Source organism: Podarcis melisellensis (assembly GCF_964234715.1).
Source record: "Podarcis melisellensis genome assembly, chromosome: Z".
Classification (NCBI taxonomy): Eukaryota; Metazoa; Chordata; class Lepidosauria; order Squamata; family Lacertidae; genus Podarcis; species Podarcis melisellensis.
Window position 1 is genome coordinate 40029360 of NC_138547.1, and position 13334 is coordinate 40042693.

Sequence of the window (13334 nt, forward strand, 5' to 3'; positions counted from 1 at the left end):
ATGTGCAGAGTTCCAGCAGAACTGAGCTTCTCGGTAATGACTCCTCATCCCAATATTTCCACATTTACTCTGACTCATTCATTAAAGAAATTAATGAATATGACTAATTTACATCCATTAATTTCAGTGGGTTGCTTGCATTCAAATAAGTTCTACTCCTAATAAACCCATTGAAGTTAATGGATCCAAGCCAGCCATGTCTATTAATTTTCATAAGTCTATTCAGAATAGAACTAACATTGGATACAATCCATTGGGTCTACTCTGAGAAAATTGTAGCTGTATGCACCCCTTCATCTTGAAATGAAGCAAAGGTGAGGACTTAATACAGAGGGTTTTTTATTTTTTTAAAAAAGAATAATCCATTTTTGGTAGTGAGCCTCTCATTTCATGCATAATGTAGCTGTCTCTTACGGCAAAGTATAATCACAGAGGTATTTCTGATTTATTAGAAAAAGCTTAAAGTTTGCCTAATGATAGTGCTTTATCAGGTCATTTAAAATTAAAATATAAATCAAAGGTATCATTAAGTATAATTTCACTTTGCTGTATATTTTTGAACTTCCAGGGGATGTTCTATGCTGGTACCTCTAATAGCTTAATTCAGCTAAAAAGTGGCTTTTCGCAAGCGACTTGATACATAATTTAAAGCAAGTCACTTCTATGCCATAATCGTGCCAGGAGAAATGAAGACCCAGCTCCAGTGTCAAATATTATACATGGTTACTAAAACTGCCAGTATTCTGGTATAAAGAGAGAGAGAGAGAAAAACTGATCATATGAAGATAGCCACCTCACAAGGCCTTTCTAATTAGTTGAAAGATTTATACAGATACTAAACACTGGCTGTTTTATTGATTTTCTTCTGACTCACTCTGGTTCTACAATATTTTTTGCTCATTTGTTGTATACAGGAGAATCTTTCTGTGATCACCAATGTGACACTCCTGGAATTGCTAAAGTGCTCTTTTAAAAAAAGATCTATATTTTTCATGTTCTTCAACTTGTCTGAATTTAAAAGGCTCCCTGTTACATGGAGGGCTGGAGTCACACATTGCGGCTCGTATCCCAACTGAGAGCAGACCCATTGAAATTAATAGACATGATTAACTTAGGTCCATTAATTTCAGCTTGAGTAAAAATAGACCTGCTTCCCCCCCCCCCTATTTGTTTCTATTTAGAATAGTCACATATTCACAGGAGAAGAGGGCAACAGTTAATTAACAGATCTCAGTTCTAAAGTTTCTACCAGAGTTTCATCTGCACGTCTATCTTTTTTCCATTGTTTCGTCTCGGGGAGAATTTATGAAACACAAGACTCAGTTACATTAGTCAAGAAACAGTGTTTTGAATGTGTTATAAACATGCAACACCAGATGGCGCAAGAGAACACAAAAAAATTCTAAAAGATTTTCCCATAGTGCCTCCCCCTTTATTATAATGATTTAATTTCTGGCTTATTTATAGCATTCCCCCCCCCCCCCCGTGGAGATCCACCCACAGACTTCAGGGACTCTTGATTTGTGAGTGGTCTCTTTTAGTGGATTGAATGCTTGTTTACTTGGGAATACATGCCACCACCGGATCCTTACTTTCAAATACATATGCATAATGACTGCTTTTTAATGCTGCAATGTAATTGTGCACTGGATTCAGCTGAGGTCAGAGTGCTATACCAAAGATCTGAGGGGATATAGGCATTGCTTGAGCTGGGTTCAGTCACCCCTGGATTGCTGCAGGCTGGTTGGATGGGACAGAGGGATCTGGGGCTGATGGGTGGTGCTGGTGGGTGGAGGAGATGAAGACATCAGATACTTTGGCTCCCAGTATGTTTCCGAGCACAATTCAAAGTGTTGGTGCTGACCTTTAAAGCCTTAAACGGCTTCGGCCCAGTATACCTGAAGGTGTGTCTCCACCCCTGTTGTTCAGCCCACTGAGATCCAGCACCGAGGGCCTTCTGGTGGTTCCCTCACTGCGAGAAGTGAGGTTACAGGGAACCAGACAGAGGGCCTTCTCGGTAGTGCCACTTACCCTGTGGAACACCCTCCCTTCAGATGTCAAGGAAATAAGCAGCTGTCTGACTTTCAGAAGACATCTGAAGGCAGCCCTGTTTAGGGAAGCTTTTAATATTTGACGAATTATTGTATTTTAATATTTTACTGGAAGCCGCCCAGAGTGGCTAAGGAAACCCAGTCAGATGGGCAGGGTATAAATAAATTATTATTATTATTATTATTATTATTATTATTATTATTATTATTATTATTATACATGTGAACAGACTGAAAGTCACACCTGAGTGGCTGTGACTTCCTGGGACAAGGTAGAAGTTCCCACCTGCCTGCTTCCTGCTGGACCTCTCATTCCTGCCTGATGCCCTAAGCCCTGAAGCAGTGCCATGCAGAGTAGAATGCTTGGCTTTCCACAAGGGGCTTCCTTGGAGGGAACTGTTCAATGAGTAGCATCCTGCAGAATTAAACCCCACAGCTCTCATCGCAAGGGGTACAAGTGCCAGGCTATTTTGCACCCTAGGCTACTTGTACCCCCAGCCCCAAATGACTAGCTTTTATTTTCAAACATAGACATATGGTGTGTGTGTGTGTGTGTGTGTGTGTGTGTGTGTGTGTGTGTGAAAAGCACAAAACTTGAAACTGCAAAATTTATTTTAAATAGCAATAATAAGTAATAGAACAATCTTTGGTTATCCCCCCCCTCAAATAGTGGGCTAGTCACGCTTCTCTGAAGTCTCTCAGCCCCACTCACCTCACAGAGTGTTTGTTGTGGGGGAGGAAGGGAAAGGAGAATGTTAGCCGCTTTGAGACTCCTTCGGGTAGTGATAAGGCGGGATATCAATCCAAACTCTTCTCTTCTTCTTCATTCATGACAGGATAAAATTTTTTTCAGTCGTACCCAGAATGCCAAGCTTTGGATGCCAAGAACTCTGACCAAAGCAAACAAGTGTTCAAAGATTTGTCATCGTTCCTTAGATAAGCACAATTCAAGTTCTCCCCAGGTCTGATAGTTTTCTAAATGGTCAGTATTCCTCTCATTTGAATACAGAATTGTTCCAATGTTCTTCCAGACTTTTGAACCTGTTTCTTGTAGGGATCATGCATTATTTTTATTTTTTTGTGAACATCTTGCTACACAAAGAAAATAACTTTTGAAGTTTAATATATCAACCACTGACAGCACACTTCATCACCATTTGCTAGTCTCGTCTTGTAATGGAGAATTTTTTGATATATATTTTTTAAGTCTTTGGGGAAGCCATGCAATATACATCCTGCTGTGGCCCATGTTGCATTACAAGCTATTGCAATCATTGCAATAGTTCGGCTAGTTAGCAGAGTCACTGTAATTCGAGACAGGCACAATGCCATCTTCTTTTGCAAGACTTTGCTGTACTCTCAGTTTTCTTTACATCCTCTTTTTTCCTCTCTGAGTTTTCTAGAAATGTCTCCAGTTTGTGAAACTTCTGTCTCCGAGTTTCTATCATTTGTAGTAGTAGCACCATGTTGAGCTCCCTCATTGCTAGTTTCAGCAAGAGTGTAGCCCTAGTCTTGTTCTTCAGTTGTGTACAAAGGTATTTCAGGAAGAGCCCCTCTGGCTTTGCTTGCTCCTTAGCTTTTTTCTGCCTTTCGTTTGCGGCACTGAGCTCCAGATGGTCATTTTTTTAATCAGCCAAAGCTCACTAGTAAAATGAATACCATTTTCTAAATAAGAGTAAGAAGTGATCATAAGATTTAAAATTAGGTGCATTTTCACTGTGTGAGTGTGTGTGTAAAATGCAGTGGCGTAGTGTGGGTTGTCAGCACCCGGGGCAAGGCAAGTAATTTGTGCCCCCTAACCCGTGGATTTGCGCCCCTAACCCTAACCCCCAGATGTTGCGCCTGGTGCAGCCGGGCCCCCCTGCACCCCCCATGCTACGCCACTGGTAAAATGTAACTTCTAATAAACTCAACAAACTATTTATTTTATACATACATTAAAACAATTCTAATGTGTCAATTACTTCAAAAATGATGAAATTCTTCAAAATATAAAAGGTATGCATTATCAAAATGTGTAAAGGTAAAAGTAAAGGGACCCCTGACTATTAGGTCCAGTTGCGGATGACTCTGGGGTTGCAGCGCTCATCTTGTTTTATTGGCCAAGGGAGCCGGCGTACAGCTTCCAGGTCATGTGGCCAGCATGACTAAGCCACTTCTGGCGAACCAGAGCAGCGCCCGGAAACGCCATTTACCTTCCCACCGGAGTGCTACCTATTTATCTAATTGCACTTTGACATGCCTTTGAACTGCTAGGATGGCAGGAGCAGGGACCGAGCAACGGGAGTTCACCCCGTCGCGGGGATTCGAACCGCCGACCTTCTGATCGGCAAGTCCTAGGCTCTGTGGTTTAACCCACAACGCCACCCGTGTCCTATCAGAAACGTATAAGACGTAACAAAAACTAATGTGTATGAAGCTGTGCCTTTCAAAGGTCAGTTCTCTGCCCCTCTGAGGTCTGTGCCCTAGCTGGCTGCCTAGTTGACTTGGTAGGTGGGTGGGGTGGGGGGGATGAAGAAGCTTCAGAATCTCTCAGGACTATATCCTGAAAAATGAAACATTAGTCCAGCCCCCCCCCCAATTGATACATGGCTGGATACAGGGGATTCAGCATAGGGGGTTGGGGTGGCTACAGGGGTGGCCATAGCTGGTTCCCTGCTGTGACTGGAAGGGTAGAAGGAAGGAAAGTCATCAGTAGATGGAGCCAAAGCCAGAGACAGGCAGGCCCAACGAATTCTAGTTTTGACCCCTTTCTCCTCTCTACAACACTAAGGAGGTGAAAGCTGACAGGCAAGGCTTGGTCTATATGTAAGGGAGAAGGCAGGCAGGTGGGGGCTGGCTGGGGGGCAGTGGCCCATTTGCTTTTATGGACCTGTCTTCACCAGCCAACTGTGTATCAAAAGCAGAACTTACAGAACCAAAATACGTGGACATATGTAAAGGTGGGCAGGGCTTTTGCGATTTTAATAGGTGTGTGGAAGAGGAAAGTTCAACAGGCATGACAAACCACACCTGCCAAAACGTCCCTCTTAATAGGTGTGTACCTCTTAAAAGTGCATCTGGTTGCCCCACTTTGACATTCAACCTAGATGTTACTGTTTGATAGTCGCTCTTACCAAAAAAAAGTGGGGGGAGAGAAAAGGGTGGTTGCATTGGGGAAGAGAGTAGGAGAGTTTCCCTTTTTGATTCTATCCAAGCTCCGGATTTGCACTAGCTACAGTACTAAGGCAACGCGGACGCAAAACGCTTAGGTGTACGAAATCCTTGAAGCGGAATATCTCTACTCTGCCCACCAGGCGGCGGTGCAGCGTCGCAGCTCTTTTGCTGATCCCTCCGAAAGGTAAGTAAGCGAAATGACATTTTGCCTTGTGAATGGAGGGGGCGGGTGGAGAGCGGGTTTTCTTTAAAAACAAACAAACAAAATAAAAAAAGCCAGAACCTCTAGGAGGGACGATTTCCTCCCCCACCCCTCGGTCTCTCTAATGAAAAGGGGACAGCCTTGCTCGCAGCTATTTCGTTTCTCCATCTCCCCTGCAATACCCTTGTCTGGTGAGAGGTAGTTCAAGAGTTTGCGGGAGCAATTGGATAGGATTTTTTTGAGCACTTCTGAATAGGAATCTGATATGCCCAGGACCACTTGGGACTGGGACTGAGAGAGAGAGAGAGAGAGAACGCGAACTGAACTCTTTATTATATTCTGCGCCTACTAATAGGATTTTTCTAAAGCTCCCTTCTTTCTTGGGGGCAACTTTCCCCCTCTAGGTGTCTTCGTCGTTTGCCAAAAAACAAAACACAAAAAGCAAACAATCAAAAGCAAAAACCCAAATCAACCTGAGGACCTAAACGTGTAGACAGCAAACCTTCCTATTTCGATTCTGCGAAGCGCGGCGGGGGGCGGCGGCGGGGGCAGGGGAGGGGGTTAGACAGAAGAGACGGATCCAAGGCTTCTGAGTCCTGCTGGATTGACAGATGCCCAGGGAAGGTGAAGCAAGTTTCCTTCCACCCGTGGATGTTTCGTCAAGCCAATCGCGTGACCAGAGCCTGTTCAGGTGAAGGCAAAGAAGGGAGGACTCCGCGTGGTTTCAGAGGCACTTCTGGGGTTTGCTGAGTCCGGAGGTGTCTCCTTGCCTTTCCACGGTTAGCTCGAGCCACTGAAGAAGGGGGAACAACAACAACACGCTGCTTCAACCCAGAGAGGACTCCTCTCTCTCTCTCTCTCTCTCTCTCTCACACACACACACACACACTCTCTCTCGTGGCATGCTAGGGATGTGAGCCTGTGTTTCCTTAGGGAGCGGGGACATCCGGATACTACTTCTAGTGGATTGTTGCAAAGAGTACGGGGATGGAGCGCCACTACCTGTGAAGTCCCCGCTGTGTGGGTTGTAGGTAAGATGCGTTGCATGGCTTCTCTCTCTCTCTCTCTCTCTCTCTCTCTCTCTCTCTCTCTCTCTCTCTCTCTCTGTTTTATGGGCTTTTCTGCATGTGGCTCATTCTCTCTGGGCTTCCCAAACTCTTCTTCAGACACAAGGCGCAAAGGTGGAACTAAGCACCCTGGGAACTGTGAGCTTCCCGGCCCCCGTTTTCCACCCAAGGGCTCAGCCTGTGTGGGAAAAAAACCACAAATCTCAGCACCCCTGAGAATGCGCAGAGTGCTTTCCTTTTATTCCCCAGTCCTCCAGACCTGCCTCTTACACCTGAAAGCAAGAGTATATGTGGTTACAAAGCAGGCTAGATACTGCCTGTCACATCCCGTCTCTCTCTTTTTGTAGGGACGTTATTAACTGCACCCTCATCTGTTGTTGGGAAGTAGATTGAATCACTGCACTACCAAATGCCGTATACTTTTGCTCTTGCCTCCGTTGGTCAGTTTTAGCGTTAAATGGCCCAAACGTGCTTTGGTTTCCGGCTGCCTGGCAGCAGGGGTTGTTGGTGGTGGTCCTGTGCTTTGGACAGCTGTGTTGCAAGCAGATGGTTAATTATTGGAGCTTGTTCCAGGACCATACCTGAATGCTGTGGAGAGCTTCACCTGCTGAATTTCTGCTTGATACACAGGTGTCGAAAAGGAGCAGGAACCCTGTTGCAGGGGCCGGGGGGGGGGGAGACTTGGCTGTCCTCGTGGCGGTGAATGGTCACCTGGAAAGCCCCCTGATGTTCACCACCATATATTTAAGTAGTTCACTTTTGGAGTGTGACCCTCTGTCTCGCTTAACAATTTCCTTCCACTGTGCTCTTCTGTGTTGCATGGACTAAATGCAGGGTGCATTTTTAAAAAGCATGCCACATGTGTTTTGTGCAGCCTCAGCTCACCCTTAATATTACTGGAAGTCTGTTGAATGTTTCCTGGATTCCAAAGTGCATATATATTCTCCTCTCCTTTCCCTGCACCCCCCACTTGAAATTTTGAAATTGCTAAGACAGATTTTCTGCATACGCTCAAGCTCCTCTGGGGATGGATTTTATGGGTTTATCCTACTGCTTAAAGGAATGGAGAGTGGTGAGAGTGACCTCTGTGGACATATAGTTCACTCCTTTTGATCAGACTTAGCCTGTATTGTCTTAGACAACATTCTCCCAGCTGATTTCATAGATCCTACCAGCCCCCCCCCCGTCCCCCAGAGATAAATAGATGCTGCTCATGAAATAATAATCTAATTACACACACACACACCCTCAACATTTATCCAAACATGGCTTCCCGGATACTGTAAATAATAATTCCAGACATTAATGCAATATTAAAATAATAATGATCAAAATGAGATCAATACCAGATCTTTCCAGCCTACTAAAACATTGCAGGGAATCTGAAAACTCGGGCATTTTAGACCTATTGAGCCCTAAAATGCTTATGTTTCTGGTTTTTTTGCAGGGCAGGGTGGGTGGGGGAATAAATGGCTTTTATATTGATCTGTGATTCTTTGGCTCCAGTAGGATGGTTGCAGACAAACTGTATTGTAGTGGGGTAGTAGTCTGGGTCCATTCCGATAGACCCAGAAACTCCCTCCCTGTAAAAAAAGGAGAGTTTGTCAACAGAGAAGTTAAGTAAACCAGCAACTGGCACTGTCAATGAGTCTCTTGCCCAGGGGATGGCAGGCTGGTGCGAGAACATTGATTTCTGCCTTGCGATAACTTCTTTGATTAGGAGCCTGCCTGGCTGCAGACTCTGGTGTTTGAAAACACCAGTTCTAACTTTTGCTGCTGGCTGATCCATCTAAGAGGTAAGTGGAGGTAGGAAGCAAAACTTGGGAGAGAATCTGTAGAGTGTGAATCTCCTGGCAGAAGAGGAGGGGAAAGGACTTGTCGATTTCTGTATCAAAGCCAGGTGAAGGAATTGGAAGTGTATGTAGTTGTGAGGGTGGCATAGTTGTGAAGAGAGCAGGGCTGGGGAACCTGTGGCCTGGAACTCCCAACCCACATCAGCCTGTCAGCTGATTGCTAGTGGTCCATCTGGGGTGCTGGGAGTTGTTGAACTACAACATATGGATGGTCAAAGGTTCCCCATCCATGAGTGTCAAGGTTTGGACTGGGGAGACTTCAGCCGCATTCAGACCCCCCATTTTCTGTGCCCACACCATGTTCTCAATGCTGGATTTTAAACCTATGTTAATCCAGCACTTTTTTTTATTAAAAAAAGTGCTACTGTTTGATGTGTTGTTGCTCAAACTACCGTAGCTTAGATTCAGTTGGAATCCTTAAGCCATTCTTAATTCACATCTAGCCAAGTTGCAGACACACTTTGCAGAGGGTAAAGACACCCCCCAATGTGTCAACGCCCCTGGTGTGTCCGCAAACAGAAAAGGACTCTGACTCCAATGAAGCTGTGCTGATGTGAACAGCTTTATGTGTGGGTGTGGGAAGAGTTGCGAAATGTACTGGGGAAAGAAACCTTCAGCTTCACTGCCCTCTAAGGTGGTGATGTGAACACACCCTTTGCTTCAAAATTCCTGAAGCTGATGTCCTACCTTGCAGGCTTGGTTATGAATAAATTGGGTGGCGGGGAGAGACACATATGCCACATTGAGTAAGGATGGGATAAAATGAAGTAAAACATTTGTGTGCTGTGATGTGTTGAAAGGCAGGTTTGTGTGAAAAGTGAAACTAAAGATTGCAATGCAATTAGCCCAAAAGAACTGGTTAGTGTAGTGGTAAGAGAGAAAACCACTAGTTCAAGATTACACCTCCTCATTCATGAGGTGACTTCAAGCAATCCTTTCTTACTGGGTTGTGGTGCATTACTGTAATATCATTGCTGTAATAAATGATGTGAAGTGCTTGGAAACAGTATATGGGCTTATGCTATATAAATACAAGTGTGCCTATATAGCACAAATGCTTGCAAAAGTACTCATTACAGTTTTAGTCCTTTCCACTGTCTATAAGATTTGCAGAAGATCTTCACACTTCAATATGGAGATATCATTATGATTTCTGTAAACTGCTAAGCATAACCAATACCTGACCTCTTCAGCTGGTTCTGTCTAATGGTTTGGAAGCTGAATTACAGTATTCTTACGGCATGAAGTAAAATAAGGTTACCAGATTTTTTTCAATGAATCCAGGGGCACTTTTCAACTTCAATTGATTTTGTATGTGGACTGATTTGTAAATCTGGGGACTGTCCCCGGGAAACAGGGACGACTGGTAACCTTAAACTAAAAATGGCTGGAGGGATATAATCCTCCTCCTTTGTTTCCCCTTCTTACTGAAGCTGCTTCCCAAGTCAGGGGTGGCACCTTCCAGATGTTGTTGATGACAACTCTGATCATACGTGACCATTGGCCATACTGACTAGGGCTGATGGGAGTCCACAATATTTGGGGAAAAGCACACTGACTGCCGTTCTCTTTCATAGATATCCTTTCAAATCCCATCAGCTCTTTGAATTGTACAGTGCAACTCTATACATGTCCAATCAGACGTAAGTCCTATTGAGTTCAATGAGATGTACTCCCAGGTAACTGCAGATGGGATTGCAGCTGTAATCTTTTAAATCCAAAGCTATAAATGAAATGAAGCTTAATTTCATGGAACCATAGAATATAAAACTCTCTGGGAGCAGGGATATTTCTTTTGCCTGCAGTACTCTGTAAAGTGCTAGGAGCAGTGATAGGTCTGTGTAGAGGACATTGTATTTGTGTCTTTTTTTGAATTCTATATTATTGCATCCCTTTTGATCACCGACACCCCATTTTGAAGCTGAAAGTGTATCAATCTTTCCGCCTTGGACTACTACTTGGACTACTATTTTCTTTAGAAAGAAAATATTAAAAATTCTATGTGCAAAACATGTCACTAGCTCAGTGCTTGGCGGGGGGTGGGTTAGTATGAAAATGACATTAATCATATGTAGGGTTTTCCCCCCCTTCAGTGGAATATATTTGGGCTTTGAGTAACGTCCCTGAAGTTTTTATGTTTTAAAATGTTGTGGGATGCTAAATCTTTAACGTTTGCTAAACTCCCTTTTAAAAGCAGTAATGGAAAGCCATGCTTAGTACCCTTAGCAGGGTGTGGGTAGGCAGATCTGTAGTGACACTGGGATTCCTTTTTTCTCTTCCACATCAGTTTGCATTCTTTCCTGGGGGGCGGGGGGGAGATCAGTATGAAAACTCACCAGCAATTTCTCCTAACAGACAGGTTTGTCTGTAATTTTGTTTAATGTTCACATTTTGGACCAGCTGATTAATGTAATGCATTTTTTCTATGTTTTCAGTAATATGTGTACCTCTGTACACACTTTGTCCTAGGCTGTATGTTTTTGTACATGTTTTGTATATGCTGCTTGGCTGGAGAATAACATCACAGAAAGATGGCTGTGTTTCAGTTTTCAGAGCATTTTGGAAAGTGTGAATTGTTTTCATTTATCTATTCATTTTCTATACTTCATCTGAGGATCACAGGGAGGTTTACAATATAAAAACACATAAAACTACAAAACATAGTAACAATCAAAATTACACCTGTCAGCTGGGGGGGGGAGAGGGCGGCTGTGGTGTGGCGTAGGCTGCGGTGGTGGCTACCCATCCAGCTTTGGCCTGTCTGGGGGAGGAGAAGAAGGAAGAAGAAGAAGAAGAAGAAGAAGAAGAAGAAGAAGAAGAAGAAGAAGAAGAAGAAGAAGGAGGGTTTGGATTTGATATCCTGCTTTATCATTACCCTAAGGAGTCTCAAAACGGCTCACATTCTCCTTTCCCTTCCTCCCGCACAACAAACACTCTGTGAGGTGAGTGGGGCTGAGAGACTTCAGAGAAGCGTGACTGGCCCAAGGTCACCCAGCAGCTGCATGTGGAGGAGCGGAGACGCGGACCTGGTTCACCAGAATACGAGTCTACCGCTCTTAACCACTGCACCACACTGAACATTTGCACAGATTTAAAGATCAAGAAACACTGGTTCACTACCTAGGAAAAGATATCCAACAATGAGCTTATACAGTTTCTAGCCAAATGAATTTACACAGATTCTGCTATAAAGTAGCAGAGGTGAGTGGGGCTGAGAGACTTCAGAGAAGTGTGACTAGCCCAAGGTCACGCAGCAGCTGCATGTGGAGGAGCAGAGACGCGAACCCGGTTCCCCAGATTACGAGTCCATTTCTCTTAACCACTACACCACACTGGCTCCATCTGGGGGTTCTTGCCTATCTCGAAGCAACCATCACAACTTGGTGGTGATGGGGTGGATCCTTATAGTCTAGTTGGATGGTGGAATTGGAATGTCCACCAGTCTAAGGAATTAGGGAATCCTCTTAAAGGGATCCAAGCTGCAGGTGCTTCTGTCCACCAAGCTGATCTCAGGCATGGTTGCCCTGCTTTAGTGAGTGTCACAGGGTGATCTGTAACCTTGGTTAACCCCGCCAAGATAGTGAACCAGCAGACGGCTTGGTTGATTGAGGATACACACCCAGTATCTTGCGCCAAGACTTGGTGACATCTGTAGTCAACAAAGTTGTGGCCTGTTTAAATCCCAACTGGTTGTTCTGTGTTTATTGCAGTATTTGTCACTGTTTCACTGAAAAATGGTGTCACAAGACCAGCCATGTGCTGCTTTCTTGGATACTGTCTTCCCCCATTCACACCTGCAGGTCAACTTTGACCTGTAGGCAGACCCACCCACCTGATGTCATGGTGTGGTGTGTGGGGAGATATAAAGATCTCAACCATTGGGCCAAAAATGTCCCCTGCACCTGATCTGGAAGGCCGTCGTTTCTCCACCCCTTGATCTAGGCTACCTTATTTTGATTGGCACCAGCATTCCAAGGTATTTGCGAACCTTAAAACAAAGCTGAGGATAACTTGGGACTGTTCTCTGTGTGTGTGCATGTGCAAAGCATGTGCTTTTTTTCTGAGCTACAATCCTGTGATATTGCTTGCAGCTATCTCAATTTTCTGTGAGCAGCTGAGGTGTCTGTTCGATGAGGTGGCTGAGAATACAAGGACGACAGCTTGCTTCTTCTTCTTCTTCTTCTTCTTTTTTTTGTTTTGTTAATAGTGGAACAGACTAGTCTCTTATGTTTTCCTGTAATAAATCTGTGTGTGTGTTTTCAAGAAGAAGCCAGACAGCTGGTGTGTTGGGATTCACACTGACAAGGCTTGCTTGAGGAGGGTGGGGGGAGGTGCTGGGTGACGAAAGCCACGTGGTCCCGGGAAAGATCACAGATCAACACTCTTGAGGCTGAACCGTATTTTTGTTGACGTACATGAGCAAAAGGCAAGAAGCCTGCATCTCCAACTGTACATTCCTCCGTGAATTCATATATCACTCTTTCTTTCTTTCTTTCTTTCTTTCTTTCTTTCTTTCTTTCTTTCTTTCTTTCTTTCTTTCTTTCTTTCTTATTTGATGGGGGAAAGTATGGATGTAATAAGCAAGTGGGTTCTCTCTTGCTCTCTGCATCGCACTGAGATTAACAGGCTAGACACAGAGCAACTGTGTGGGCCAGGTGAAAACTTGTCCTCTGAATAGGACTATTGTGGCAGGAATAATCTTACAATTAACACAGATAAATGTTCACACACAGATGGAAGATTGTAGCTTTTGACCTGATCTTGTAAGGTTCTGAGAGTATTTTCTTCTAATTTAAAGAACCACTGTTTATTAACACTCTGACAATGTAAGAACAAAATGACGGTGGATTTGAGCATCACATGATGAAGTTAACCATTGATGTATACCATGGATAGGACATATTTTCCCCACACCTAGGGGCCTTGTTCTAGGTCTCAGAGCTGCTGCCTCTCTTACTCTCTCTCTGGCCCACCCAGTTTAAAAAACCTTTATTATAAGGCTGCT

General features: G+C 44.1%; 1 protein-coding gene across 2 annotated transcripts in view; it reads left to right on the top strand.

Annotated features, from left to right (window-relative positions):
- Positions 1 to 6283: 6283 nt before the first annotated feature.
- Positions 6284 to 13334, top strand: part of IL1RAPL2 (interleukin 1 receptor accessory protein like 2) — a 491998-nt gene continuing 484947 nt past the window's right edge. Inside the window, exon 1 of one of the 2 annotated variants that reach the window (XM_081897611.1) lies at positions 6284 to 6440. The gene's annotated coding sequence lies outside the window, so the exon portion shown is untranslated. Of the gene's footprint in view, positions 6441 to 8167; positions 8273 to 13334 lie in introns of those variants that run through there. The other variant, XM_081897612.1, reaches the window with a different exon arrangement.